Source organism: Camelus dromedarius, chromosome 3 (genome assembly GCF_036321535.1).
Source record: "Camelus dromedarius isolate mCamDro1 chromosome 3, mCamDro1.pat, whole genome shotgun sequence".
NCBI lineage: Eukaryota > Metazoa > Chordata > Mammalia > Artiodactyla > Camelidae > Camelus > Camelus dromedarius.
In genome coordinates this window covers 86,239,512-86,267,182 of record NC_087438.1, presented here as the reverse complement: position 1 = coordinate 86,267,182, position 27,671 = coordinate 86,239,512, and the positions used below count along the sequence as shown (strand labels likewise).

Sequence of the window (27,671 nt, the reverse complement as noted above, 5' to 3'; positions counted from 1 at the left end):
TTTTTACTTTTAAAGGGCTGGAGGAGCTGTCTGTTTAGGTGAGCTTACAATTTCATCACATGCATGAAAGATTTTAAGAAAGGAAGGAGGTAGGAAAAATTACAGAAGCAGGTGCCAGCAGATTCTTTGTAGAGAGGTGTAATATAGAAGTGCAGAGAATGTGCGTTATTGGGGGAGGATCGTAGATATTCATTTTTCTTGTTTGTCTACCAGCTATTTCAGTCTTGTCAGGATGGCAAAGGAATGAGAACGTGCAGGAGGAGGCAGCCACCCCAGGATGTGAACGAAGGTGCTGGGCACAGAGTGAACAAGAATGGTCCCAGAGAAGAGGTACAGCCAGCACTAAATGGAAGTTTAATGGGGGGAGTTTGCAGGGTAGGAGGAGATGAAGTAGTACCGTTAGGATTCAGAGGCATTGCTGGTTTTAACTAATCATTCAGTCTTTGCCATGACCTTGACTTAACTCCCTGAGAGGTCTTACTCCAGTTATTTCTTGTATGTTTCCTCCTGCCTGTTTAAATGGATTGACTGACACAGCATTGTATACCTTAATTATACATTTTTGTGATTTGGGTTAGCTGGGGCAGAACGTTAACATATTTACCACTTGGATAAAAATGTTGCAGTGCTTGTTCATAAAGCAATAGCATATAGCAATGTCAGCTGGAGTAGAACCCTAAAAAGTCAATTTTAGCTCTACTGAAAAAGTCACTTAAAAAGTTTTTGTGGAATATCATTGGTTTTACTTTTTAAAGAGTCTGTCTTGTTGGAAAGAATTTTGAGGTTATTTCTTTCTCACGCTTCTGTAACATAGAACACACAATTGCATGTTGTTTATTTTTAAATTGCATAATATGTTTCTTAAAGAAACATGTAAAACTTATGCAATTACTGTAGTATACTATTTATATTTTTGGAAAGTATGGTTAGTACGTGGAAGCATAAAAGTAATTTCATCTTTTTTTGTAGTGAAACATTGCTTGACTTGTAGTGGTATGTTATTGCCTTAAATATACCTTGACAAACTGGTTAGCTGTACGGGAAAAAAAATAGCCTGGAATCCAACATAACTTTTTATAACAAAATTAATTCCAGGAGAATCAAACATTAGTGGAAGCATCACAGTACTAGAAGAAAACATGGATAATTTATTTATATTTTTAGAGCGGGAGTGATCGTTCTGTATATAGCATCAACTTCAGAAGCCATAAAGGGAAAGGTTGATAATTTGATTGCTTTAAATATTTAAAGATTCATTTGTAGAATAACATTATAAATAAGGCCAAATAGCAAACAAGAGACTGCAGGTAATATTTGCAATATATACCTTAGGCGAAGGGCCAATTTTTATACTCAGATGACTTTTAAAAGTGCTGAGGCAGCACCCTCATAGAAAAGACGGACAAAAGAGACAAACAACTAGTTAACAGAAAAAGAACACAATGACTAATAGAAATATGAAAAGATGGTCATATAGCACAGTAGAGGGCCAGTGGTTTATTTTTCCCTTAATAGGACCGCAAAGGTTAAATGTTGGTGAGGGTGTGTGTCAGTCTCACTACACTGGTAGTGAGAAATCTGTTAGGGACAAAGTTGGCACTGTTTGTCAAAAATGTAAATGCACATAGTAATTTCCTTTTTGGGAATTTAGCCTACAGCCATTCTCAATTGCACAAAGACACTGTACAGAAATGTTCACTGCATGATTTGAAACACCAAAAACTACTTAAACGTCCATCAACATGGTCTAGTAACGGTACAGCCACAATATGGTGCCTTGAAAAGGATGACATAAGTCTCGTATTTGCATGTTGTGATGGCTCAGCGCATTGTTGAATGAATGGATGCGGGATGTTACATGTAGGGTATGGGAGTACAGTCTCTTCTGTAAATAAATGAGTACATATTTATATACGTGTGTGTGTTGTATGCTTGTGTGTTCGTATCTGTGCATGTTTGTGCTTTATATTTGTATTTGGATAGAAAACCTGGAAAGCAAGCCTCTCAGATTAACAGTGGTGAACGGGAAGTGGGGAGAAGTGGCCTAGAGGAGGAAGGGACTTTATTTTTAATTAATATAATTGTGAACTGTCATTTAAAAAAAATGATGGACATGAATTACTTTAAAAATAAGCTGTTATTTCTCTCACCAAGAATCTGTGGCATATCTGTCTCTGTCTTATCTCTACTTCTCTTGCTATCTCTTCACTATTTTTACTTGATTCCTCTCTATTTAGCTAATTTAATATATATATAAAACAGTAAAGGAGGATGTTTATTAGCTAGTTGTAGAATATTTCACAGCGATGCTAACTGCTTTGACATTTATTATACAATGTCTGTTCTTCCGTATCTGTGTACGGTATTTTATTTTAACACAACATCATACGCGTACTCTTAACATACGTAAGAGGAAAGTTACGTACTCAGTTGGAGTAGCAAACAAATAGATGTCTCTATTAATGATAAGTACCTCTTATAGTACGAAATATTTCAGAGTTAAAAATAGAACATAACAATTGTGAACAAAGTCTATATAAAATTGTTTCAGTAGAGGTTTTATCTCATTTTGTCATAATAGAGTTTCATCATTTTAAGGAATTCTGTTGTGATGGGCATTTAGGGGTGAGCAATGGACTCATCCGCATGATGGTAGCCACTATGAAAAAGGTGGCTTCAAGCCCTTGGAGACAGAGCACGTACAGGGCTTAGATGTTGAGCAAGAAGTGAGTTTGGTGAGGAGTTGAGGTTAGTTAATGCCCAGCATAATAGAAAGGCTTCCTTTTTTTTTTCTCTCCTGCTTGGCATCTAGGAGCAAGGAGTAACAGAAGCTACAAGTAGACTTAGGATAGCTCTTGGGTAAGTGACACATAGTCTCTTCCATCCCTTAATACCTCTTCCTCTCCTTTTTACAAGGAGAAACGAGGATGGTTCTTAAAGTAAAAACAGCCATGTCATATTTCCATTTCATATACTCATACGTATTTCTATGCCCATAGAGGTAAGCTCGCATTTTCAAAATTTTGCACTTGCTTAGAAGATCTTTGCCTCTCCTTTCATTTCAAGCTTTCTGAATCATTTGTTTTAGGTGTGTCTCTTTTATGCACAGTAGAGATTAGTTTCTCTATGAAATCCAATATGAAAATCTGTTTTCAGTAGTTAACATTAGAACACTTTTATGTATGGCTCTGAAAGATGATTGTTTCTGTTCTGTCATATTATGTTATGTTATGTTTTCTCTTTGTTTATTTTAAATATTGTTATTTACTTCTGATATTTGGCAAGATTTGTATTTTTGACAAATATTTTGTATTTTTGTATAAATATTTTACCTCTTTTGTATTATATAAAGGCATAATTACTTCATACAAAGTACACTTATACAAATTACCTTATAATAATACAATAATAAATACAAATTACCTTATACAAAGATCACCTTTCTATATTAATCGCAGTTACTGTCATCAGTGATAAAATTAGCTCATGTTCTCTCCTTTGTCCGTATAGTCTCCCTCCCTCAACTGCATATTGTCTTTTATTGTCACCTTTTTAGTGCTAATTATATTTTCACTTCCACCACTTATTTTGTCAGTATTAAAATATATTCTTTTGTCCTCACTTGTTTTCTACCTCCTATAGTCTTCTCTCAATTTTTATTTTATTATTTTTTAAAAACATGTTATATAAAGACATTTTCCAAAAGTAGAAGAAATTATAGATGACTGGGTCCTTAAATATCCAAATTATTTTTCATCTTAAAATGCCCATAGCTTTGAGTATGTCTCAGTGTTGATTGTTCTAGTTTAATTTTTCATAATACATGATCTGCTTTTTGATTATGTAGGTACAAGTCACAAGTCTTCATTTATTTCAGGAAAGTTCTATCACCAATCGTTTAAAAATACTTGCTCTGTTTTATTTTCCCTTATGGAAGATTCCAATTATATATATGTTGGATATCCTTTGACTTGTGTATCTACTAGATAAATTTTATCTTTTATAATTATTATCTTTCCAACTAAAATTTTTTTCTTTATTTTTATCTCATTTTATTAGCTTATTTCCTATAGTTAATGTTCCTTTTTGGATTTTCTACAATTTCTCTTTCTCCTTTGCACTTTTCATTAAAAAAAAAAATCTCTAACTTTTTTCTTGTAGTTTTTCCTGAGTTCTGCCAGCATGTGTTTTATCCTTTCTTCTCTGCTGTGCGTTCTTCTATTTTTATAGTTTTCCTTAATGGAGGTAATTGTTTTATTATTATTTTTTAATATCACAGTCAAATTTGTGATGATAAATTCATCTATTTTTCTGAGTGTTTTTTAAACTGTTGCTAAGTTCTGATGCTTTCAAAAAATTCTTTAAAAAAACAGTGTGCCAATTATGCTATGCATGATTGATTGGGTTTGGTGTTCTCAGACCACCTATTTATAGGATGTTTTGTTAGGGGTGGGCCAGATGGAATTCTAGGCTTTGTAACTCAAGATGCTTTCCTTTGCTGCCTGAGAGACATTTTGCTTCAATATGGCATCTCTGTGCTGTGCAATCGGTGTTTCCTCTTCTTCTCTGACCTAATCGCATGATCTGAGCTCTGTTGCATCTCAGCCATTCCAGAGCCACACCCTCTTCAGTCTTTCACTTAGTGGATCCCTTTCATTTTAAGAGTATTTGTGCTTATGCTTGTTGGGACCTGCTACCAGCGTCACTCCCTTCAGCCCTCCCCGGGCTGCTCTCTGCTGCTTCCAGGAAAGCTTCCTTTGGGGCTGTGCTTCATTTCAGCTGTCTGAGGCAGCATTAGTAGTAATTATAAGTTTGTAGTGTTGTCGGTATCCAAGTTTAAAAAAAAATTTTTTTTCTCATTGTCCTGGTTGCTCAGAACAGTTTCTAGGAAAAGAAGTTAAATAAGTCCTGAGCCAAACTGTCACCTTGTTTATGCTAGAAGTCCTTATTCTCATGTTTTAAATATTTTCACTTCTATTATGTAATTTTTTGATTACACAAATCATATATAACTAAATGATTATATTAAAAATTAATTTAAGCAAAACAGAAGAATAAAAGAAGTTAAAATAAAAGTCTCCCCTCTTAATCCTCCTCCCAGCTCTTAAAGAGTAACCATTTTTCTTTGGTTGGTATATATCCTTCTAGACATTTCCCTATGTATGTATATGAAATTGATATTGTATATTTTGAAATTTATACCGGTAATCTTGTCCTTTTTAATACTCAGGGGTTTTTTTTCTGCTTTCAGTTCCCTTTGCCAATCCTACCATTAACTTTGTTTTTTGTTTGTTTGTTTTAGTAGAGGTACTAGAGATAACTTTGTTTTTATTCTATAGCTGCAGTTCTTGCTAATAAAATTATTATAAGATTTATCAGTCTTGAAATACAGCAGTTCCTTCTATGTTCAAGGACAAAATGTTCAATGAAAGTTGAACGTTATGATTGTGGAAATTTTTCCATTTCTTTTATCTGTGCTTTCATTTAAACCCTTCTCTTTTCAAAAATCTGAAAGCAAGAACTGAAGTTATGCTCTCTGCCATCTCGCTTTTTTCCTCTCTCCAGCTTCTTTTTTTATTCCTAGCAGATTCTAAGATCCTGTCTTGCAAACACAAGACAAAACCTCTTCCTGTGAAGATTGTTCTGGAGCAATACTCTTTTTGTTTGTTTGTTTTTGCTTAAAGTAGCCCCATCACCGCCGAATTATAGTTAACTTTTTTTTAATTATGAGAATGATTTTAATTTAAATATTCAAATTCACCTTTCTGAGGTTGAACTTTATGACATATTTTGTTTTGAGCAGTCTCTTTTATGTTTAAACAACTTCTAATCAAAACCATGAAAAAAGTTGCCTTATTATGTATAATTTTTCCTCCTTAGTCGTCACATATAGTCCTATATGAAATGAGAAGATGAAAGAACGTTTTTATTTTTGGCAGCCCGTGTCTTCATGCTGAGTCCTTAAATTAGACTCACTGCACAGCCTTTGCTCAGAACTCTCATTTTCTTGTGCCAAATAAAGTAGGGCCGCCATCACTCTTGTGGCCACTGTGTTAGTCATCTGATTGAAAGGTTGGTCCTTGACAATCTATCATTTGGACAAAATAGTCATTTGGCAGAGTCTGGATTTTCAGAGTTTATCCTCAACAGAGATAACAAATAGCTGCAGAAGGGGAATTCTGCACAAATGGAATTGCTTGGAAACAACAACAGACTTGGAAGGCAAAGAAAATCTAAAGCTGTCGTCCTCAGATGTGAGATGCAGAGACGTCTCAAAGTGTCTCTTACTTCAGAAAATTGTTCTAGTTTCTGTATTATCCTCTGGGCTCTGGGGATGCCTGAAAGAACAGGCAATGTTTTTGCAGGACATGGTCACATAGACATTTTTCTGGAGGCAAAGATCTTTAATTTTAATTACATCCCAAAGATAGAAATGAATGAAGTTTAGAAGTGTTACTAAGCACGTTCGTTTTCTGTCACTTTGTTTCTGCGCATTGTGGTCATTTGTTGTTTCTGCCTGGCATCCATTTCCCCTTTTTTGTCACTTTCCTTCAGTGTCCCTTTGGGGGCCTTGCTCTCGGTCGCTCTCAGTCCAGGTGGAGCCTGGGGCTCAGATGTGGTTGATCTGCATATCTGCCCTCCTGGCCAGATTAGTTCAGGAGTGAGCCCCTGACTCACTGGGAGCCTGTGAAATTTGGTTCTGAGAATTTGCAGGAACTCCTGAGAGAGGAGCACCTTGTTTTCAGTGGCGTTGCTGAGCAGATGGAAGATAAACCCGAGTCTGACTGGGGCCTCCAAGTGGTGAGGGCTTTCCTGAAAGTGCAGCTAACGGGAAATACAGTTGAGCCAAGGTGGGTGGGAAATAGTCATGATAACTTTTGAGCCCCCATGATACCTTTCTAATCCAGGCAGGTCTAAAACAGCCTTCTTCTCTATCTGAACCAATAAGCACCTTGCCCTCACTATTTACTTGTTTGTTTATTTTAAATGGAGGTACTGGGGATTGAACCCAGGACCCCATACATGCTAGGCACTCTGCCACTAAGTTATACCCTCCCCCTTTTGTTTATTTAAATCAGTTTGAGTTGGAATTTTGTCACCAGAGGGACAAAGTCATGGCTGTCATCTCTACTAAACTATATATATATATACACACTAAACTATATATGTAGTTTATATATATAACTATATATAAATTATATATATAAACTATATATATAGTTTTTTTAAATTGAAGTATAGTCAATTTGCAATGTTGTGTCAATTTCTGGTGTACAGCATAATATTTCAGTCATACATACACATACATATGTTCCTTTTCATAGTCTTTTTCATTATAGGTTACTACAAGATATTGAATATAGCTCCCTGTGATTGATATATATATATACACATATATGTGGTTTTTGAGTAGGTGTAGGAATAGCCTCTGTACAATCTGATGTGCGTAGCAATAAACCGAGAGTCATTTAAGAAACAGAAGTGAGCATTGTGCATATTTAAGTCTAATGACATAAAATACTTTTAAATAACTAAGAACACAATTAATTCTTCGTTTTTCTAACATGTATTACAGTTTAGATTTTGTTCTTGGCCTACTAGGTTTTGCTCCTGAAAAAAAAAAAAAGCCTTCCTGCCAAAAATGCCTCTCACGTGCATTGCGTTTTTGTCTGATGTATGAACTAGGCCATGGGGACGCCCCCGCTCTACCCTGGTACCCAAAGAGGAGAGTAGACGAAACAAGACAGTCTGGAGGACTCCCAGCTCTGGCCTCCGGATTTTTCTTATTTCTTCCATTTGGCAATAAGTAAGAAAGGGTGCTTGTTCTCTTTAACTCAGTGAAGTTTTAGGAGAGAGAACAAAGAAGCATTTTTGAAAAATCTGCTCATAGTTCGAACAAAGTGGGTTCTCTTATCTAAGGTTCAGACACAACCAAGATAAAAAAAAAATTCTTTCATGTGGTCTCTTTCAGGTTTTGAGAAAAATCAATACTATAGTCACACTCATGTTTGCGCGTATAAAATATTGACTGAAGATACGGGCTTTTTAGTCCTTATGTGAAAACGTCCGTCTTAATCGTCAGATGGGTTCTAATTGCCTCCCCTCCCCTCTCAGGGAAAGAGTAACGTGAGCACAGCTAAAAGCAGAACCATATAGTTATTTTATAACTGGCACTAACAAATTTCGCCAATTACAGAGTCCATTCTGTAAGCAATGGATGTAAGGCTCCCAATTAATCTAGTGCACCTCCAGGCAAGGTCTAAATCAGCTGGATACAGCGAAAGCAATTTGCACACAGCTAAAAGCAAATTGGAAAATAAGTGTTCCACGCCGCTGCCTATCTTTCCAAGCCAAAGACACAATCAGTATTCTGGCAGCAGCCCTCTGTCATGTTATTTGCAGCTATCAATTTTGATTATAACAATTATTGATTAGTTAGGAAAGTGAATAATCTGAAGCTCAAATAAATGACTCTGCTGCTCCAGGTCTCCTCCCTGCCCCTCATGAGGGGGTGTTGCTCTGAGTCCAACGTAAAAATTTTACCTGTGGGGAGGGCATAGCTCAAGTGGTAGAGTGCATGCTTAGCATGCACGAGGTCCTGGGTTTAATCCCCAGGACCTCCGTTATAAAAATAATTAAATAAATAAACCTAATTACTACCCCCCGAAAGAGTCCACCTGGATGTCTGGACCAGTCCCTCCATTTCTCCCTCCACTCCCCAGCATGCACACAGTCCTAATTTTGCAATTTGCCTTAAAGACTGATCTGACCGGAAATAAAACTTGGCCAGCATCTTATTTCTAATCAGAGAATTTCACGACCGTTATTGAAAAGGTCCCTAGATTTTGCAGATTTGGAATTCACTTAACCGTTTTTGTTCAGTTGGGTGAAGAAGTGAGAGAAGAAATTCCACGGAAAGAGAGGAAAATAGAATTACAGGGAAGAAAAGAAAAATGATCCCTGTATTGTCAGATCAAGCAAGCAAGACAGTGTGGCTTAGTGGAACAAACAAAAAGGTGGAATTTGGGATTAAAAGGCATGAAAGAATCTTTGCCTTAAGATTATCACCACGCTCCTTAACTTTGTGATTTTGTACAAATCAAATAACATTGCAAAGTCTTTGTTTCCTAATCTACAAAATAGAAATGAGAATAACACAGTGAGAATAATCCTTTCTTCCTTAGGTCATTTTATGTTTTAGGTGGAGTGAGTTAGGAATGTGGAGACAGCTAAGTAAGGCACTCTTATCAGAAAGGTTCTGCAAGATGATTATAAGATACTACGTTGAGCCCTCCCCAGCAAGTTCTATCGTATTTGTTGAATTAACCATGTTCCCCTCTACTCAGTTTTCTCCTGTCAGATTCTGCATGAAGGAAACGCCAGAGAGGTAAGCAGCATAGAGATGATAGATGTGAACGTAAATACATTCATCTCTCATTTTATGAAATAGATGCGTGCTAGCAAATCTGGCTATAAGGTGAATTTCTGCCAAGCAAATCCCATTTCCCTCTTGATGTCTTTATAAAATCAGATATATATCCACAGAAAAGAATTTCCCAAGATACTCAGTCAAAAATTGTCACAGGCCAACAGTAGTTACTTTGAAGTGCGTTCAGAATCTTGAAGTGTTTGGCATGATTTTCCCAACTCTGGATTTCATCTGGAATCTATCTTTGCAGAAAATGTTGATTAATAACTTTAAAAGATCAACAGCTCTTGGAATGAAGCTCCCCTCCTCCTCTGGTCTAAATGTTTACACAGTCCCCAGACCCCAGCTGTAATAATACACATTGCTAATAGGTGGTGTACCTTAGCAGGCAAAGCTGTACAGTTCCCAAAATTTTGGCAAGTCAGTGGATTCTGTGCTTTATCACTTTCTTAATCTAAAAATTCAGCATATTGGGCTTATTTATAAAAGGCTACACAGAGCTGGACACCACTGGTGTGGTACATTAGGTGGTCCAGTCTGAATGCCACAACCACAGTCTAAGGCACCGATGCTCTGAGGTTCCAGACAGGACGTGAGCCAAGAACTGAAGAAAGGCCAAACCTTGTTATTCTTAGCAGTTCCTACAGAGGAGCCATTAAAACCTCAAATAACTCATAATTAATCTCTGCTTGATTCTTCTTGTGGAAAGAATCATACATTTAGAGAAACATGCCTGTGGGGCTCAAACCTCATGGAGAAAAATAGCCAAATAGATTCATGGAGATCATTTTTTTTCCTATAGATTTCTTACAAATAATTTCAAATTGTGTAAGGGGTAAAATCTACTTTTATTTTCTCTCTAATTTAAGGAAAGGTATGGCTTACTTAATTTGCTCTGTATCAGAGAATATAATTTTTTAAAATAAATACGATCATGTAATTGCTAGCGAGTCTTTCACCGTATTTCAAGGGAATCTGTTTATTACTTTTGTAAACATTTAAATTAAACACCAGAGTGAAAAAAAAAAAGATCTGCAATGGTGACACGAAGAGGAATTCTAACTAGAATAGAGTTAATATTTTCTCAAGCATCCTATTTGAATATGCAAGGTTAATCATATTGGCCATATCTTAGAGCATCAGATCCTTTTCTAAAGGACCCCATTTTTTATTTTTGCTTTTAAATCTACTTTAACATATATTATGAAATACCAAGTACTGTATTTCAATATTTGGTACTTAAAATGCTTTAAGGATTTACCACATTTCAATCAATTGAAATTCTTTCTATGAATAGAATGGGCATAAAAATTTCCTTACTTGATAAAAGATTACTTAGCAAGGGCTGTGCTCAGATTAGGAATGTCCTTGAGTTATAGCTACATTTAAAATTTATATGACATTCACCATTGAACGTGGATCATTTGAAGAAGTATCTGTTTTTAACTCAAACGTATGAGATAGGCCATTTGCATAGTAGAAGGAGCATGAGATTTGGTATCAGAGACACTCAGGTTAGACCCTGAATCTGTACCCTTTGATTTTATGTCCCTGGGCAAGTTATTTAAAGTTCAATGGATATCAATACTCTCATCTATAAGGTAGGGATAATACAACAAAATGAGTCTATATTAAAGAGATTTAAATAAGGTAATGCATTGCAAAGATAATACTTGCACAATAAACATTTTTCTTTCCCATCCCCTTTCCTATCTCAACATAACATCAGGAGGTGTGAGGTGTGCAGGATTCATCAACAGCTAACTGGGATAGATTTGCAAACTTTCTGACTTCCCTGTCCTCAAAATCGATCGAGAAATAAATAGAAAATTGAGCTGGGATAATTTAATTATTTCAAAAGTCAAAATCTTGACTGTAAGAGAGTGTTTATCTAACCAAACACCTTTGAAATTCTCAGCGGCAGACAACATACTTCAGCCGTATTTTATGGAAGGACAGAATGAGGGTGTTCGAAGAGATTTTAAGTATCGTCTGGTCCGATTGTCCAGCTGCTGCTCTGATCCCCTCTATTTTACAGCTCGGTCCTGTCTGAACCCATGCAGAGAACAGGCCCCCGTGGGGGTGGGGGTTGAGGTGTCACGAGGCTGGAATTTCATCTGCAGAGCAGCAGGCTGGGCTACAACCCAGGTCACCTTGTTAAATATGTTTCTTCTGCACTGGGCCCAGTCTGCAAGCCTTCGGGGTCCCTAGGTAAGTTGAGGAAGCGATCCCCCGCTTGTCCTGGGTGGTTATTTCTGTGCCTCCTCCAGGGGACCACACCAGTTGCCCAGGAACCTCTACCTGGAGTAGCTCCACCCAGCCCTGTGCCACCTTGGCCGATCTAGAGTCTAGACCATTTGCTACCCTTGCCCTTTGGTCCTTCATTGTTCTGGACAGAGTGACGAATTTGACATACCGATTTTTAAAGTGTTAATGATTATCTCCTCTCCTGAGATTATCTTCATCCTAAAGGTAACTTGTAAAGCTACAGTGGCCTCAGCAGCAGGAATGAAACAGGACAGCCTGGGATTTGAGCAGTATCGTGGTGGAGGGATCCTGGATAGCGACCTCCGCACCATACAAGGTATTTACCTTCTGTCTTTTAGTAAGATTAGTGTGGACAAGTGTTCATGGACACCAGGAATGGAGACTATCTCTTTCCAGTTACAAGATTATTCAGTGCAATTGAAATGCTTTAGCATAAGATTGAAATAACCCAGGAAAGACTGATTCCTATCACGTTAACATCTAAATGTCTCAGCAGTTCAAGGTTTCTAAAAAAGAAAAGCCAGTGCAACTGCTCCATGTTTAAATCTGGCACCTTTTTAAGTGGCTGTGAACAGGTAAGGGAGGCCCGCGGTGAGCCCCTCTGACGGGGGAGCTGGGAATTGTCACCCCATCATCACCAGGCTTTGCTTTTAAGAAGTAAATACCTGAGTAGTGGATGGGGCTTCAGCTGGAAACACCAGGCACAGCTATAGAAAATCTGTGTGTGGAAGAGCTCAAGCTAATGCTGTGAGAATCAGAAGGAGAAATTATTCAGAAAAGTGGCCTCCCAAAGAGACTGCTGTTGCCTATGCCAGTACCTGCCCGGGCCTGGAGGTGTCTGCTCTCCCCAGCCACAACTGCAGAGCGTGAAGAGAAAGTCAGACATTGTGAATTCAGTCTTTTCTTGGTTCTACCAGATGCTCTGATTGTTGGTGTCATGTTTATCCAAGTTGAAAAACAAATCAACAAAAGAATGTTTTTGTTGTATTTTCTTTCTGTGGTGAGTCCTCCTCTCGATGAACCTACAGACCATTTGTCTCATTTGGTAAATATGCGTCTTCCAAGTCATGCATCAGTTTCTGTCTCCAACTCTCTCCGTGGTAATTTCATTTAACAGATGACTTTATATACTCAGCCACTCAGCATTGATTTGACGGCTATGTGGAAGGCTTTAGCAGGAAGGTCTAACAGAGGTAAACACATTCAGCTCTCCTCTCTTTATCCTCTCTCTTGCCTCCCTCCTGTCTTTAAGAAAAAAGATCATTTTCCTTTTTTGCAAATTTTCCCTTTCTTGCTCCTCTCTCCTCTTTTCCTGGGGCCCTTACCCTTGGCTTTATATGGCCAACTGTCTCTTCTTTAATGCTGCCTTCTCTTCTTTTTTTTCAAGTTCTTTTTTTTTTTTTAATTTTTTTTATTGAGGTTTGAGTCAGTTATAGTGCATCAGTGTCTGTTGTACAGCACAATGCTTCAGCCCTACATATACATACATATATTCGTTTTCATATTCTTTTTCATTATAATGCTGCCTTCCCTTCTCACAGAAGCATGATCAGCTAAAAAAATCTCAGTTGCTCAACCGTTTTACCCCTGGAGGCGTAATGCTGTCTCCCTCCTCTTCACCATCAAACTTCTCGATCTTTCTGTCACCCTTGTCCCTTCTTCCTCACCGGAGACTCAGTCCTCAACATTTCGCAGTCTCGTGTAGAGATCTCCTCTCCAAGGAAGCCTTCCCCTTTCTACTGAAAGTGCTTCCTTGAGTGGCACCTGGTGATTGACAGATTCAGTGCCATTTCTCTGAAGCCTGTGTCCTTGACCATCTGCCACAGCCCCTGCTTTCTCCTCCCTTGGGTGCTGACACCTGTCCCACTGTAATGCTTTGCTTTGAGTTTTGAACTCTTGTGTCTCCTTTGTGGTTCTTCTTGCTCCTTTTGCCCTCAGACTTAGATTTTGTTTTCCTCAGGCCACTATTCTCTTTTGTCTTGCCTTCAGATTTCTTCTGTCCTCAGAACTCTAACTGCTGTTGTGTCTACGTTACCACTTACAAGCCTGTATTCCTATTAGTGACCCCTCTCCTATATTTCTGGCCACCTCCTTATGATATCCAGATGTCCCCACTTTGTCTTATACTTAATAAGTCAGAAATCTAAACCCCTTTCCTCCCACTACATCAGCTTCTTTTTCATACTCCCCTGTCCCTTTCCAGGTGCTACCTGCCACCCACACTCACACCTTGGAGTCTTTTAACCCCTCCTAAATGTTCAGGAATTTGTACTTCTACTGTGCAGTTTCCCTTAGATACACCTGTTACTTTTTGGCATCACGTAGTTTAGGTTCTCATTCCTTCTTGTTTTTACAAAAATAACTTCCTGAGTTGTGTCTCTGCTTCCTAGTTCTCTTGCTCCAGGGCACTCACTCTGTATGCTACTGTAGAAACCTATATGGTCTAGTAAAAATACATGACAGCGTATATCTCTGTGTACTCTGGTAGAGATACTCCTATTTGAAAGCATCAGGAATTGGTAGCTTGTGGGTTAAAAAAAAGATTGTCAGTTAAAACAAGGAATCATGAGTGATGATGGACACATACCTTAAATATTTTCTTTTAACTTAGAGCACATCAGTGTGCATTACTCTTAACACTTTCTGGGCCAGTGATTCATATTCTGCACATCCTTTTATGAATGAACGTCTCAACCAATGGTTTCTTTATTTGTTTTTTTAAGTGGAAGAGAAACTTAAATTTTTGAAGAAATCTGAAAACAAAATTGTCCTGAATTTTTATGTTATCCCACCAGTCATTTACAATTTTTTCACCTACACCCAATTTGATGATATTAAAAAGCAAATTCAGGGAAAGTACAGATCTCTTTTCTTCAGTCACTTTTGTTTTATTAGTTTATTTTAAATAGTAAATAAATGACATAATCATGATAACAAAGGCCATTTGTATAAACTGGCTGACGAGCAAACACCAGTTAGTTACTCTTGGTAAATATACAATACAACTGATGAGAGCAGAAGTGCTCAGATACCCTGTTTAGAGAGGAGCCCATTAGTGATGAACGGAGCCATCTGTGTGTGGTGGCCAAGAATCGGGGCTGGGAAAGATCACAAGTCTGGGGATTTGGCTCTTTGGGGGTCTGTAAACCCTCCTCTGCTGTTGCTGGGAATGTAGTTTGGTGCAGCTATGGAAAACAATAAGGAGATTCCTCAAAAAGCTAAAAATAGACTTACCACATGCTCCAGCAGTCCCACTCCTGGGCATAGATCCAGAGAGAATCTTAATTCAGAAAGGTACATGCACCTCAATGTTCATAGCAGCACTGTTTACAATAGCCAAGACATGGAAACAACCTAAATGTCCATCAGCAGATGACTGGATAAAGAAGCTGTGGTATATTTATACAATGGAATACTACTCAGCCATAAAAAAGAATAGAATAATGCCATTTGCAGCAACCTGGATCGACCTGGAGATCGTCATTCTAAGTGAAGTAAGCCAGAAAGAGAAAGAAAAATACCATATGATATCACTCATATGTGGAATGTAAAAAAAGAAAAAAGGCAATAATGAAATTATGTACAAAACAGAAACAGACTAACAGACATAGTAAACAAACTTCACTGTATTTTCAAATTGCCCGGAGTTAGATATCTTTGCTTCTGAAATCCTAAAGAATACCACTAACAGTCTGTAGAGATAACTGACCTCACAGGAGTCTTACTTTGGGGTGGGGCTTGTGTGGTTGGAATCATAAGCTATTGCCCTACCAGTGACTTCTGCTATTGGCAGAGATGGCTACTAGTCTGCCACTCACCTGGGGGTCTTTTAAAAGTTTTTTTCAAAGAGGCTTAAAAGAAACTCACCTATGCAACAACAACCAAATTTTAAAAAATCAAAATGAAGACCTTTATACACATCTGATTTCAATACAGAATTTCCATGGCAACATATCACTCATTGTTTAATGTTCAATAACTTAGAGACCAATTTGCCCATAAAACAATTGGGTAATGTTCAGATTCAGATTATAGGAATCTAGTTTGTTTATAAAATATTATGATCTTGAGCCTTTCAGTCTACCATGAGTTAATGTCTACTCTGGGAATTCGTGTCATATTCCCTAACTAGAATCACTTCTGGAGAGCAAAAATAATTTAATGAGGGAAAAAAATCATAAAAGAAATCGAGTGTACAAATCCATGGATTAAAATATAATTTAGAAAACTGTTTCTGACTTTGAGTTCATCTGTGAACTGATTTTCCTGAGTCTCATCCTCTATAAATACTGGTGCTGCCAAAAACCAGAATCAAACATTTTAAAATGTTAGCCCAAAGCCAGCCAGACACCATCTTGAGAGTCTTGGAAAAGTGATCCCCTTCCAAAAATCAAGCCCACCTGTTCAGCACATGTTTCCAGAGGTCCATTGGCTGTTAGATAATGAGAGGTTCGGATTTCATTGACATGCAGAGTGGATTCTGAATTCTTGTAGGGCCCTCAGACCAGGCCCAGAAAAAACCGGCTTGGACCTTTCCCTTGGATCTGTGTCACTGTGCTGTCACTGGGACTTCGGAAGCACTTGACAATGCAGCCCTGAACTCTGGTGCATGGATGACTTGTTTTTCCAAAAGGAGAGAAGGCTGGCATTACTATGTAAGCAGAGGAAGTTGACACGATCTCACTCATGGGCCTCTCTTCTTTTTGTGTCAGGGAATCCGGCTCTGCAGAACAGGCAGCCTTTCTTTCCGCCGCACACGGTTGTCGGCTTCGTTTTCCTCATTCTTAACCTTTGCCTTCTCCTTGGAATGAAGTGTGAAATACTGCCAAGACTCCATATTTTTTTCTGTTGATCTTCCTCACAACAGTCAGGAGGAGCAGGGTTAAAGATGTTTGTACACCTCCAAAAATAAGGCCAGCACGCAGGACAAGGTCAGAACAGCCCCCACCAGTGGGAAAAGGTTACACACCCAGATGGGTGCAGAGAAGAATGTTGCTTTCCATCTTGTACAACCTACATGGTAGCAACCTCGTTAAATGTCCAATTTAAATTAATGATGAAAATACCTTGTAAATAATGAAAGTCCCCCAAAGCCAAACAAGTACTAATTGCCTTTGAATCAGTCTTTCCCTTTAAAATTGTCTTAATCCAAGCAGCACATTAATTATTGAATGATACTTAAATCCTTGTGAAGAATTTAATTTGCCTCATTTTATATGATGATGTATTTTTTTATTACAGCATATTGCTGTACATATTGTCAAATTATAAATAATTCTATAGATAAGATTATTCTGAGAAACAGAAAATTTGACTACTTGTAGCCAACAAGTAAATATACTGCACTACTCAAGACGTTTGAGAAGGTCTTCACCGCAGTCTCAGTTGTGATCAGAAAGCATTTTATTTTTGCTGGTTTGCTTCAAAGGGGAATGAGAGAGCTCTCTCTCTAAATGTATGGTGCCATTGTCAACTGGTTTATTCAGAGTATTCTGTTACTGAATTTCCTCTCTCATTTCTCAAGAAAGGAAAATTAAGAAGGAAACCACACGTTATATAAGCATTTGAGAGTAGGGCGGGCGGCGTCGTTGGATGGCTTGTGTATTAGGGCTCTGGCTCAAGGAAAGGGCCTATCTACCTCCTTCTCCCTTTATATAACTTCTTACCGCACCACCAGATGCGAACCGGAGGGCAAAATCATCGTGGAACTCAGTTTTCACCCCGTGCTCTGTGTGTGCTGTGTGGCTTTGGCAGCCTCGGGTCTTCCGGGATCCCGCAGGGCACTCTGAGCCTCCAGGGGGTCTGTCAGGAGAGAAACCGCCCAGGGCCACCTGCTGCTTCCTTCACCTCTTACCTTAAAGGTTCCTTTCCTCTTACAGATCTGTTTATCATCTCCCTCACCCTATACTCTTTGTTAATTATAACAGCTTAATGGCATTTTGGAAGACAAAAGAGAGGAAAAATCCATCTCCTGTAAGCAAATTAACCCAACACACATTAGTATCATTGGTTTTTAGCTACTGTAATCCCATCTCTTATAAGAGGGTTTTGTTTTCTTATATAATTTGTAATCATGGAGTATGTTTTGGGTCTAATTTGTTTTACAGTTAACGCAGAAACATTGTTGCATGTTCCTAGAGTCTTCATCATTATAATTTAAAATAGCTATATAAAACATAGAAAACAAATTTATGGTTACCAAAGGGGAAAGAGGGGGACAGATAAATTAGGAATTTATTAGGGATTAGCAGATGCAAACTACTAAATATATATATAGATAAACAACAATATCCTGTATAGCACAGGGAACTCCATTCAATATCTTGTAATAACGTATAATGAAAAAGAACATAGAAAAGAATATATATGTGTATAACTGAATCACTATGCTGTACACTAGAAACTAACACAACATAGTAAATCAAGTATACGCCAATTTAAGAAAAACAAATATTTCTAAATGAAACAAACTAATCCAAATGTTTAAAGCATCATGTGATCTGGGATCACTCTTTAATAAATGAAAATAAGCCTAAAAATAAAAAATAAAATAGTTATATAATAGTTCATGAAGAAAGTTCATCATCGAAGAATTCCTCCTTTTTTTTAAATTTAATTTTCTGTTGACTTTCTTTCACATATATGTGTAAGTAAGACTGTAATAATCATATTCAGAACCCTTTCCCTTTACTGTTTCAGATGTCCTTAGACTAGAGGCCCAGCATGGGTATACTGGCTCAGTGGACGTGAACATCCCATAGCTTGTAATACGCATGCCAAACTGCTCTCCAGAGAGGCTGTGCTGATTGATACTGCAGCAGTCACAGATAAAACTTCAGTTTCAGTGCGGCAGAGCTCATGTTATGTCTATTCAATGCTGCAGCCTCAGGAAAGAGCCAGAAAAATAGTACCAGTCGGTTCTATCCTCTGTGAAGAAATGAATATTGGTTACGGAAATCAGCTTCAAGTGATTATTAGGAGAGAAAACTGACATCTTTCACTGATAAGGCAAATTGGAGACCACAGTATGCCTAGATGTTCTGCTGTTGAAATTCTTCGTCTTTATTGTGTGTCTGTTGCTTATTCACATTTTGTAGATATGGACTATTTTATTCATAAAGGTATCTTGATCAAGTCGTATTTCTGTAGAAAACTTATTCAAGTGTGGAAGCACGTGTCAGAGTCTGACTCAGCCGATTTTATCATGCCCTGCACAAAAACCTCTCTAGACTCCATTACTTAGAGAGTAAATTCTGAGTTCTTTATCGTGCCATTTCAAGGCCTTCATTCCCTGGCCCCAGACTTCCTTCCATCCTAATCTTTACTGCACGTTCTCTGTATGCCAGTCAAGCAGTGATACGTGCTGTTCCCCAAATGCTCCTCGCCGTCCTTGCCCTTGCTCTTGCTCTGTCCTCCCACCGTGTCTTCGCTGTCCCATCGAAATTCTACTCTGGTTTCAGGAAGTTGAGAGTCAGGCCCTCCCACAATCTTCCCTGCTTCCTAGGCATCCTTTTCCTCCCAAATGCCTGTAATTTCTTCCAACGCTGGACCATGGTCAAACTTTTGTTGTTGTTGCTTTTCAAAATTTATTTCAGCCCATGATTTACTTTACCTCTTTAGCTACATTTTTGCAGTGTCCCCTACCCCCACCCCTGCTTTATTGGGGTATAATTGCGAAATGAAAATTGTGTATATTTAAGGTGTACAATGTGATGATGTGATATTCATGTACATGGTGAAATGACTGCCACAATCAAGCTAACTGATACATCCATCACCTCACATAGCTCCCTGTGGACTGTGGTAAAAGTTTTACTTCTGTCTTAAAGCGCTTTTCTTGTTCTCTCCCATAGTTAGTGCTCGTGAACTTGTTAAATCCCATTAAGTCGTAATATTTTTGAGGGGAGGAAAACTTCTTATTCATTTGTTAATTATTTACAATAATTAGCAATATGTCATATATAGTAGAATCGACTATTACATACAGTGTTAATAAATATTTGTTTATTTAAAGTGTATACATTGAGCTCAAGAGACCCTCATTAGTGTCACCCATCATTTAGCAGCAGCCATTAGAAGACAGACATAAATCTCAAGAGGAAGTAACTAGACATCTGCTCTCTCATGGTAACTGATGTGAAGAATCCTGACCCTCAAGTGTTTTGAGATCCTTAAGTTCCTCCTGAATCATCAAGGTAAAATGATGCATATTAGACTCTTTCAGGCTGAAAAGGCACCAGTATATCCAGGTTACTTCAATTAGGGTATTTATTGTAAGGATTCATAAAGAAGTAAAGAATGATTAGAAATGATCTCATTTATCACACAGCCAGGGGTCCTGGAGAACCAGAATTTTCAGCTCTGTGGCCTTGTTTCCTTGTCTTCTTAGCATAGGCCTCTTTTGCTTCAGCTGCAGAATTTTTCCATTATGGTCAAGTAATAGTCAACTTCTGTTAGTCTTCGCTACCACTGCTCTCTTCAAGAATCACCTTGTTGGGGGAGGGTATAGCTCAGTGGTAGAGTACATGCTTAGCATGCATGGGGTCCTGGGTTTGATTTCCAGTACCTCCATTAAAAAAAAAAAGTCAAAAATAAAACAACGTAAGAGTGACTTTGTCATTCAAGTGGACGATCTGAATGGTTAGCCAAGCACAGCTGACTTGTGTCCTCCACCCAGCTTTCTATGGGTTGGACCACAGTCTACAAGGAGGAGACTACGTGCCAGAGCCTCCAGGCTGGGGTCCTACGTGTGTCCAGGGAATGTGGCCCAGCCAGCTGTGCTGGGATGACTGTGACAACAGTGTAAATTCTAACTGCTTTTTCCCACATGTGATTGACACTCAGTGTATTTTATCTCTTAAACTGGTTTAGTATTTCAATGTTAAATTATTTTCTAGTTTTGTAAAGTTGATTATGTTATATGTAAATTCTACTAACTTGAATTTTACTTAGAACATTTTCTAATTTTGATAGGTATTAGTGGATACTTTACTTAACAAATTGCTAACTTTATAAAGCACTTACTGTTGCAAATATATCTCCTGTAATCTTCTCATGTACTCCGTAAGCTATTTTTATCCCCATTGCACAGATAAAGAAATTGAGGCTCAGGCAGATGTCTTAACTTGTCTAAAGGCACGTGACAGAGTCATCAAACCACAGTGTGAACCCAAGTTGGTCAAAGCTCAAAGCCTGTGCTTGCACTGTGTTTCAGCAGGGATAGTGTAGAGTTTGAATTATTTAACCACTATTTTCTCTTAAAAAAAAAAGATGGAAAACATATCAGGGTTTTATGTAAGTTTTAACTTCTTCACATTTCAGGATGAGTCTGGATATTTCACAAGTGAAATCAGGAGTAGTGAGGCTGAAAGGGCACAGACTGAACTTGGGCATTGTCAGTGCTGCTGCTCGGTCCACTGTGAGCGTTTCTTCCCCCACCCTTCACATGTCTGTTCTCAAGTATTAGGAAATGACCCAGAACACCTCATCAATGAAAAAGAATGTGCACCGTGCTGTGACAGAGCTTTATACTAAAGGACTTTCAAGAGGGAGTTAACTCAATGGTGAAACAACCTTGCTCCCGTTTAAATAGCTTTTCCGAGGACGGCTTGCAGCTCAGGCATCACCGTCGCCCTTATAAATACCCACAAAACAAGTGAAGCAACAAACTTAAATTTGCTAAACTTAAAACCTTTTTGCAGAAGAAACATAATAAAACAGGACCCAGTTTCTTTCTCTCTGTCTTTTTTTTTTTTATCTAGAAGCTGAACTGGGTTCACAATTGTGTTTCCGATTCAGTTATAATTTCAAAACTCACTATAGTTTCTCCTCAAATGCTATATTCCTTTTATCTGAAATTTCAGGTTTTTCTCTCCCGTTTCTTGGGATTTGCAAAGCGGCAAAATCGGCCAGTTTACATTCAAGATGTCTTGATCCTTTTCTCAGACTCCTGCCAGTGTACTTAACAAAGAATGATTAAAAGCTGTGTGTTCTGTTAGAACTGTTATAGTGTTTAAACAAGGAAGTCTGTGTTTGTTTAAGAGAATGGGGAAATGGTTATCTTGACAGATTAGACTGAAAAAACAGGACAGCCACAGTCTAGCACAGATGTCCACATTTGCCACTTGGCTGGCTTTTTGAGGTATTCTAAACAAAACTTGCTTGTGCGCTGGTGCCTGTTCTCTGCTTGACACCTGACTGAGGAATGTGATTAAGAGCCGCTGCCAGGGCCTGGGTGTCTCTGTGGGCACAAGTTCCCAGGTTTGAAATTTCTCAGAATCTGTTTAACTGTGTCATAATTAAACTCATGGAACACGAGAGGACTTTGGTTTTAAGACGCCGTTCCAGTGCGATTTCATCTCGCATCACGCAGTTCCCGTGGCTTCACTGCAGTCAGCATGCAGCTGAGCAGAAGCTGCGGGGATTACCACGTTAATCAATCCCTGATAAACGTGGTCTTCAATTGGGTGAAACATCGGGCAGCTGTGGTTAAGCGGCAATAGCACTAATGAAAATTCAGAACACCTGACTCAAGCCCGCCCTCCCCCACTCACGAGCTGTTTGCTCTTGGTTACGTAGTCATTTAACGCTTCCAGGCTGACGTAGATGAGACGTGATAAAGGCGGCTCCCGCTTATTCGGCGCGTCCTCGGTGCCAGGCTCTGCTGCCGGCCTGACGCACGGTACCTCGTCTTCTCCTCAGAAGAGCCCGATAAGGTGGGTACACTTAGCTGCGCTGTTTCCTGCGCTATTTCAGAAAAGCTAAGAGTTCTGCCCAAAGTCCTCTTGGGTAGTGTGTAGCTGGGATGTTTGAACCCACGTCCGACTAGGACACTATTGGATTTTGGCTTTCTCAGGCAATGTGATCTTCAAGGTAACTTCTGGCTGTGAAATCAACAGTTGTGAAATCTGAATACCTCGACATGGTTTTAACTATGTCTACAAATACGTTAAAAAAGCCCAAAACTGGGGGGGTGGGGGTGGGGGCAGGGCATAGCTCAGTGGTGGAGTGTGTGCCTCGTATGCATGAATGAGGCCCTGGGTTCAATCCCTAGTATCTCCATTAAAAAAGGAGTAGACCTAATTACCTCCTTCTCCTCACCAAAAAATTTTAACTATAAAATATATTTAAAAAAAAAAAAAAAAAAGGGAACATGGCGGCGGCTGCCGCGGGCCGGGCTCTGCTGCGGACCGGCCCCGAGCGGCCGCTGCGGGGAGGAGTTCGGGCGCTTTGAAGGCGGCGTCCCCGGCTCGGAGCGCGACCTCGGCCTCTCGGGGCACGGGCCGGTAGCCGCACCGGCGCCGTCGCGTCGGCAAGCTGGTGGAGGGCGCGAAACGCCGGCCCGCAGACGGCCTGGAGCTCATCCTCACGCAGCCTGTGGAGGAACTTGGAATCCGCGGTGACCTGGCCTCGGTGAAGAAATCTGAGGGCCGTAATCACATCTTGCTTCCTCAGAGACTGGCTGTGTATGCATCTCCCGAAAACAAGAAGCTGTTTGAAGAGGAGAAGTCGCTGAGGCGAGAAGGAAGATGAGAGAAGATCCAGACCAAGGCAGGTGAGGCGACAGTGAAATTTCTGAGTTGTCACCTGGAGGTGGGGATGAAGAACAATGTCAAATAGGAGCTAAACCCTGAAATAGTTGCCCGCCACTTCCTCAGAAATCTTGGTGTTGTGGTCGCCCCATATGCACTGAAGTTACTAGAAGAGCCCATCACACAGCGGGGCGAGTAGTGGTGTGAGGTGACGGTAAATGGACCTGACACCGTGAGGGTACCTATGTCTGGTGAACTTTGAGAGGCCCAAGACCAAAAGGTACAAGTACTGGTTAGCCCAGCAAGCTGCCAAGGGAATGGCCCCCACCAGTTCCCAGACCATTGGAACCTTTTCTCCCTCGAAAGCAGTGAAGCAGAATCAGAGGAGCAAAGGTGGGCTTGCACTGTAGTAACACTCCCAGCCTTGACCAAATACGGAACTTTAGCATATGGAGACACTGGGCACATGCATGCACGTACATGTTGAATTGTCTATATTTGCCATCTTCATCTTAAGCAATTAAGCACATCTGGCCTTATTGTGGCAGTCCTGCTCCAGTAGTACCAGGCTGTAGATTTGATAAGCTGAATATTAATAGACCAAAAGAGCCTAGATCCCTTTAGGCTATTCCTCCGTTGTAATTCATTGGAACAAATGGAAGAGCTAGCTCATTCTTATCCAGACTGAACATTTGTATCTCAAGGAGAAATAAAGAGGTTGTGTTCTTAAAAAAATAAAAAATAAAGGGATGTCATTTTTAAACAAAAAGAAACTAGACAAAAAAAAAAAAACGCTCAAAACTTAGCCTTGGTTGGTTATAATCATGGGTATGCATTAGTATCAATGTCTGTTGTCTGTTGCCTGGTTGTATAGTTTTCTAGAAATATTAGTATAAAATTCCCTTATCCTTTTTATGAAAATCTAGAACTGTCTTATTAAGTAGTAGTTGCTAAATAACATCTTGCAAGCTTGAAACCCTGGTATGTGTGCTTTCGACTTTTGAAGAACTTCAAAATATAGTACTTAGGACTTCAGGATCTACGTGTTCTGTCGTAAAAGCAACTGGCAATTTAGCTCTTGTATTTATTACTACTTACAAGGACTTTATTTTATAACATGGGTGATACTTGAGTGCAATCAATCTGAATTTAGAATTTATTGTAACGTAGCTTTATTGGTGACAAAGGAGGTTTCCATTGCCTTATTTTAATTACATAAGATTTTGATTTATTCCTAATATAGTCACGTGAGGTATATGAACATATTTTCCAAAATTCATGAGTACACAGTACTTACTGAAAATATAAAGTGCAAAATGTCACAGCAGCTGGTGGCAGTTCACTTTGGCTTTGGCTGTTTTTTTCACGTCAGTGGGGTTGGCTGTCAGGACTTTGGGACACCAGACAGGATTCCGACCATGGGTTCTACTGACCTTATTCTTAGAGACCAGCTAGATTCTTTCATGCAGAGTCTAAGAGGTCAGTTTGAAGAATTCAGTCTATACCAATTTTGATACATCTGCACATAGTTATTAGATAATCAAAAGTGTATTAAATAATCAACTTCTTGTATGACTGTTTAAATGATTTATGGTATTGTCTTTGCTCCTATAATCTTGACCTGACAACAGTCAGCCTGGATGGCTTCATTCCTAGCCTTCCTGACATAATCCTCTTCATTTACTTCTTGACCTAACCCTGTTCCCTTGTGGATGTCATTACTAACATTTGGAACAATCTTTTGCTCTACAGCTGTTTTTTTTTTTCTCCTACTAATTCTGTTCAGAAGAAATCTCTGGGAATTTTACCCTCAACCATCAGTCTCTCCTGGATCCTTATCAAATAACAGGATTTACCCAATGTACTATTTTGTTTACCTCAAAAATAAGAGCCTGCTTCTCCCCAAGTAGGAATCTATTGTTTTATCTTACCCCTTCCCATGTTAATAACTGAAAGATCAGGGTCACTCATTTATCCCCATGCTGATAGGGTGCCTGGCAATTAATACTAACAGGTAACGAGGGGATTTCAGTGTAATTATTTCTTAGGTACATTCCTGGCAGTGTGTCGTAGAACTTCCCTGGTTTGATTTCACCTGGAATCCCTAAGATCAGGAATTTAGTTTCTGCTAACATTTAGGAGCAAATTGTGGCTGTCACTTTCGTTTTCTACCTAGCTCAAAGATAAAAGGAAATAATAAGTTTGGACATGTTGAGTCATGTTTAGGAAAAGGGAAGTCCAAGTCTTCGGATGCTGTTGGGTCTAGAATGAGTCATGTGACATGTACCTCTCACTGAGTATTTTTTCCTGGGAGAAGTCTGGGTAATGATCTGAGGCAGGCATGGAAGAGTGGTGTGGGAGGCTTGCCTTGGTATTAGAGGTGATGCATGGAGGACTGTGTGTGAAGCTCAGGTGGTATTTTTTCAGGCTCGCTGTCTGGATCATCTCTTTTCTGCTCACTGTCTCCCCCCAGCACTGCTGCTAACTTGCCCACCTTTTTGATCCATTGATTGTTCAAAGCTCAGGCCAAAGGCAATCACCAGGGTTGAGAGATAAAGAATGTTAGTAAGAGTGGTTTTTATAATTTTTTAAATCCTTTTTTTTTACACTTCTTGTTTCTTTTGAGGGGAAGGGAAGGTAATTAGGTATATTTGTTTACTTACTTACTTATTGTTTTTAACGGAGGTACCGGGGATAGAACCCAAGACCTCGTGCACACTAAGGACATGCTCTACCACCGAGCTATACCCTCCCCCACCAAGACTGTTAAAGCAGAATTTCTCACGCTTGATCCACCTTTCCAAAATTTGCTAAATCTTAAACAACAACAAAAAAGGAGTTAACCTACCTTTTTATTTAACTAAATCTGTTATTAAAGGAAACAGGATATCACATGCCAAAAATAGATGACTCAACACAAAAACTGAAGACAAAACAATGGTTTTTAGACTCTCAAGGCTATAAAGGTTCTGAGCTTGAGGCCTGCTCTCTTTTTCTAAAAAAAGGAGATACTCATTTTAGAGAGATGAGAAGGGTATTCTGGTGCCAAACTAAAAATTTCTCTGTGGTTTATCTGAAGGGATTGAGAAAGAATTGAGAGTTGTTAGTGTTATTTAATGCTGTGTTTTTGAGATTTCATCCCACACACCTTTAATAGGCTGAGTCTCACATGCAAAAAAAGCATTAAAAACATTGTTTTTAACTATCATCTGGACCAGGTAGTAGCTGGCAGTGGATTCAAAGAGTCAACATGGGTTTATTGAGTGTGTATCATTTGTGCAAGGCACTATGGGAAATAGAAATACAGCAGAATCATCTGACTGGGGTCTAGAAGACATACATAATAGGTATATGTTTCTGTGTGTGTGACTGTATTTAATAATATGAGATTTGAGCCTGGGACTAAATTGACATATGAGTAAGTGTGATGTGTGACACAGCATTAAAGGATTCAGAGAGAAGGAACCATCATTCTGAGATGTGGTTGGTGTGGAAAAGCTTCATGAGAATTTGGTGCTTAAAGAATATATACGTTTCGGATTGACTAGCAGGTGTAAACAGGGCACTTGCAGAGAGACAGATGGTAAGCCAAAGCGTTACTTTGGGGTTCAGCATTGAACCCACAGAGCCCACGTCAGATTTCAGGATGTGGTATATTGCACAGAATTGACTAGGAGAGACCACATGTAAGAGTTGGCTTGGGCTTTGCTATTATTGACAGAGAAGAGGCATTTCTTACCCTTAAACTGCTGTCTAGGAGTATGAGGAGGATGTATCTGGCAGTATGTATTCGATATAGGAAACAAGTAGCCCTCAAGAGCATATGGTGGTCATAAAGAGGGATGGAGGTCTAAGTTAACAATAGGGAGATACACAGATGGTCCACAGTGTGCGGAGACAGCATCATCAGGACTTGGAGGGGCACCAAGGAGAGAAGTGAGATGAGACTTCACCTCGAGGCCTGGGGCATAGAACAGGGGCTCTGCCAAATGAGATGGTTTTGTGGGGGCAGGTTTTTATGTTCTTGTTTCAGTGTGGATTTGAAAGCTTGTGCTCCATTTTAGCTGCAGGCAGCTAAAATTAGTTATGGCCCCCATATAAAAAGCCGAACCAGAAATCCAAGTCTCCATTCTGTACAAGGGTGTATACTGGAGAAAGGAACCTCTCTTTCCCTCAATACATGGGAGAGAGAGGAACGGGAAAGGGAGGTTATTGCATTGATCAGACTCTCACTCTGCATCTTGTATGTATACTTTTTGGAATTCAATTCTCACTGCAACTCTGAAAAGAAGGTAGTACAGAAGCCCATTTTACAGATGATGAAGCCAAGATCTACAAGTCTTCAGGGATGCTTCCAGGTAGGATGGAGGATAGCTGAAGACAGGAAAGAGTCCAGGAAGAGAGAAGAGAACCAGGAGAGGACTACTCTAGGGAAGCTCTTA

The 27,671-nt window shown here is 39.2% G+C and overlaps 1 protein-coding gene and 1 pseudogene across 2 annotated transcripts in view; both read left to right on the top strand.

The window, feature by feature from the left end:
- The window catches only part of ZNF608 (zinc finger protein 608), a 179,542-nt gene that overhangs the window by 110,544 nt on the left and 41,327 nt on the right, over positions 1 to 27,671 (top strand). The window lies entirely within an intron of this gene.
- Positions 22,851 to 23,986, top strand: LOC116149763 (large ribosomal subunit protein bL9m-like; annotated as a pseudogene).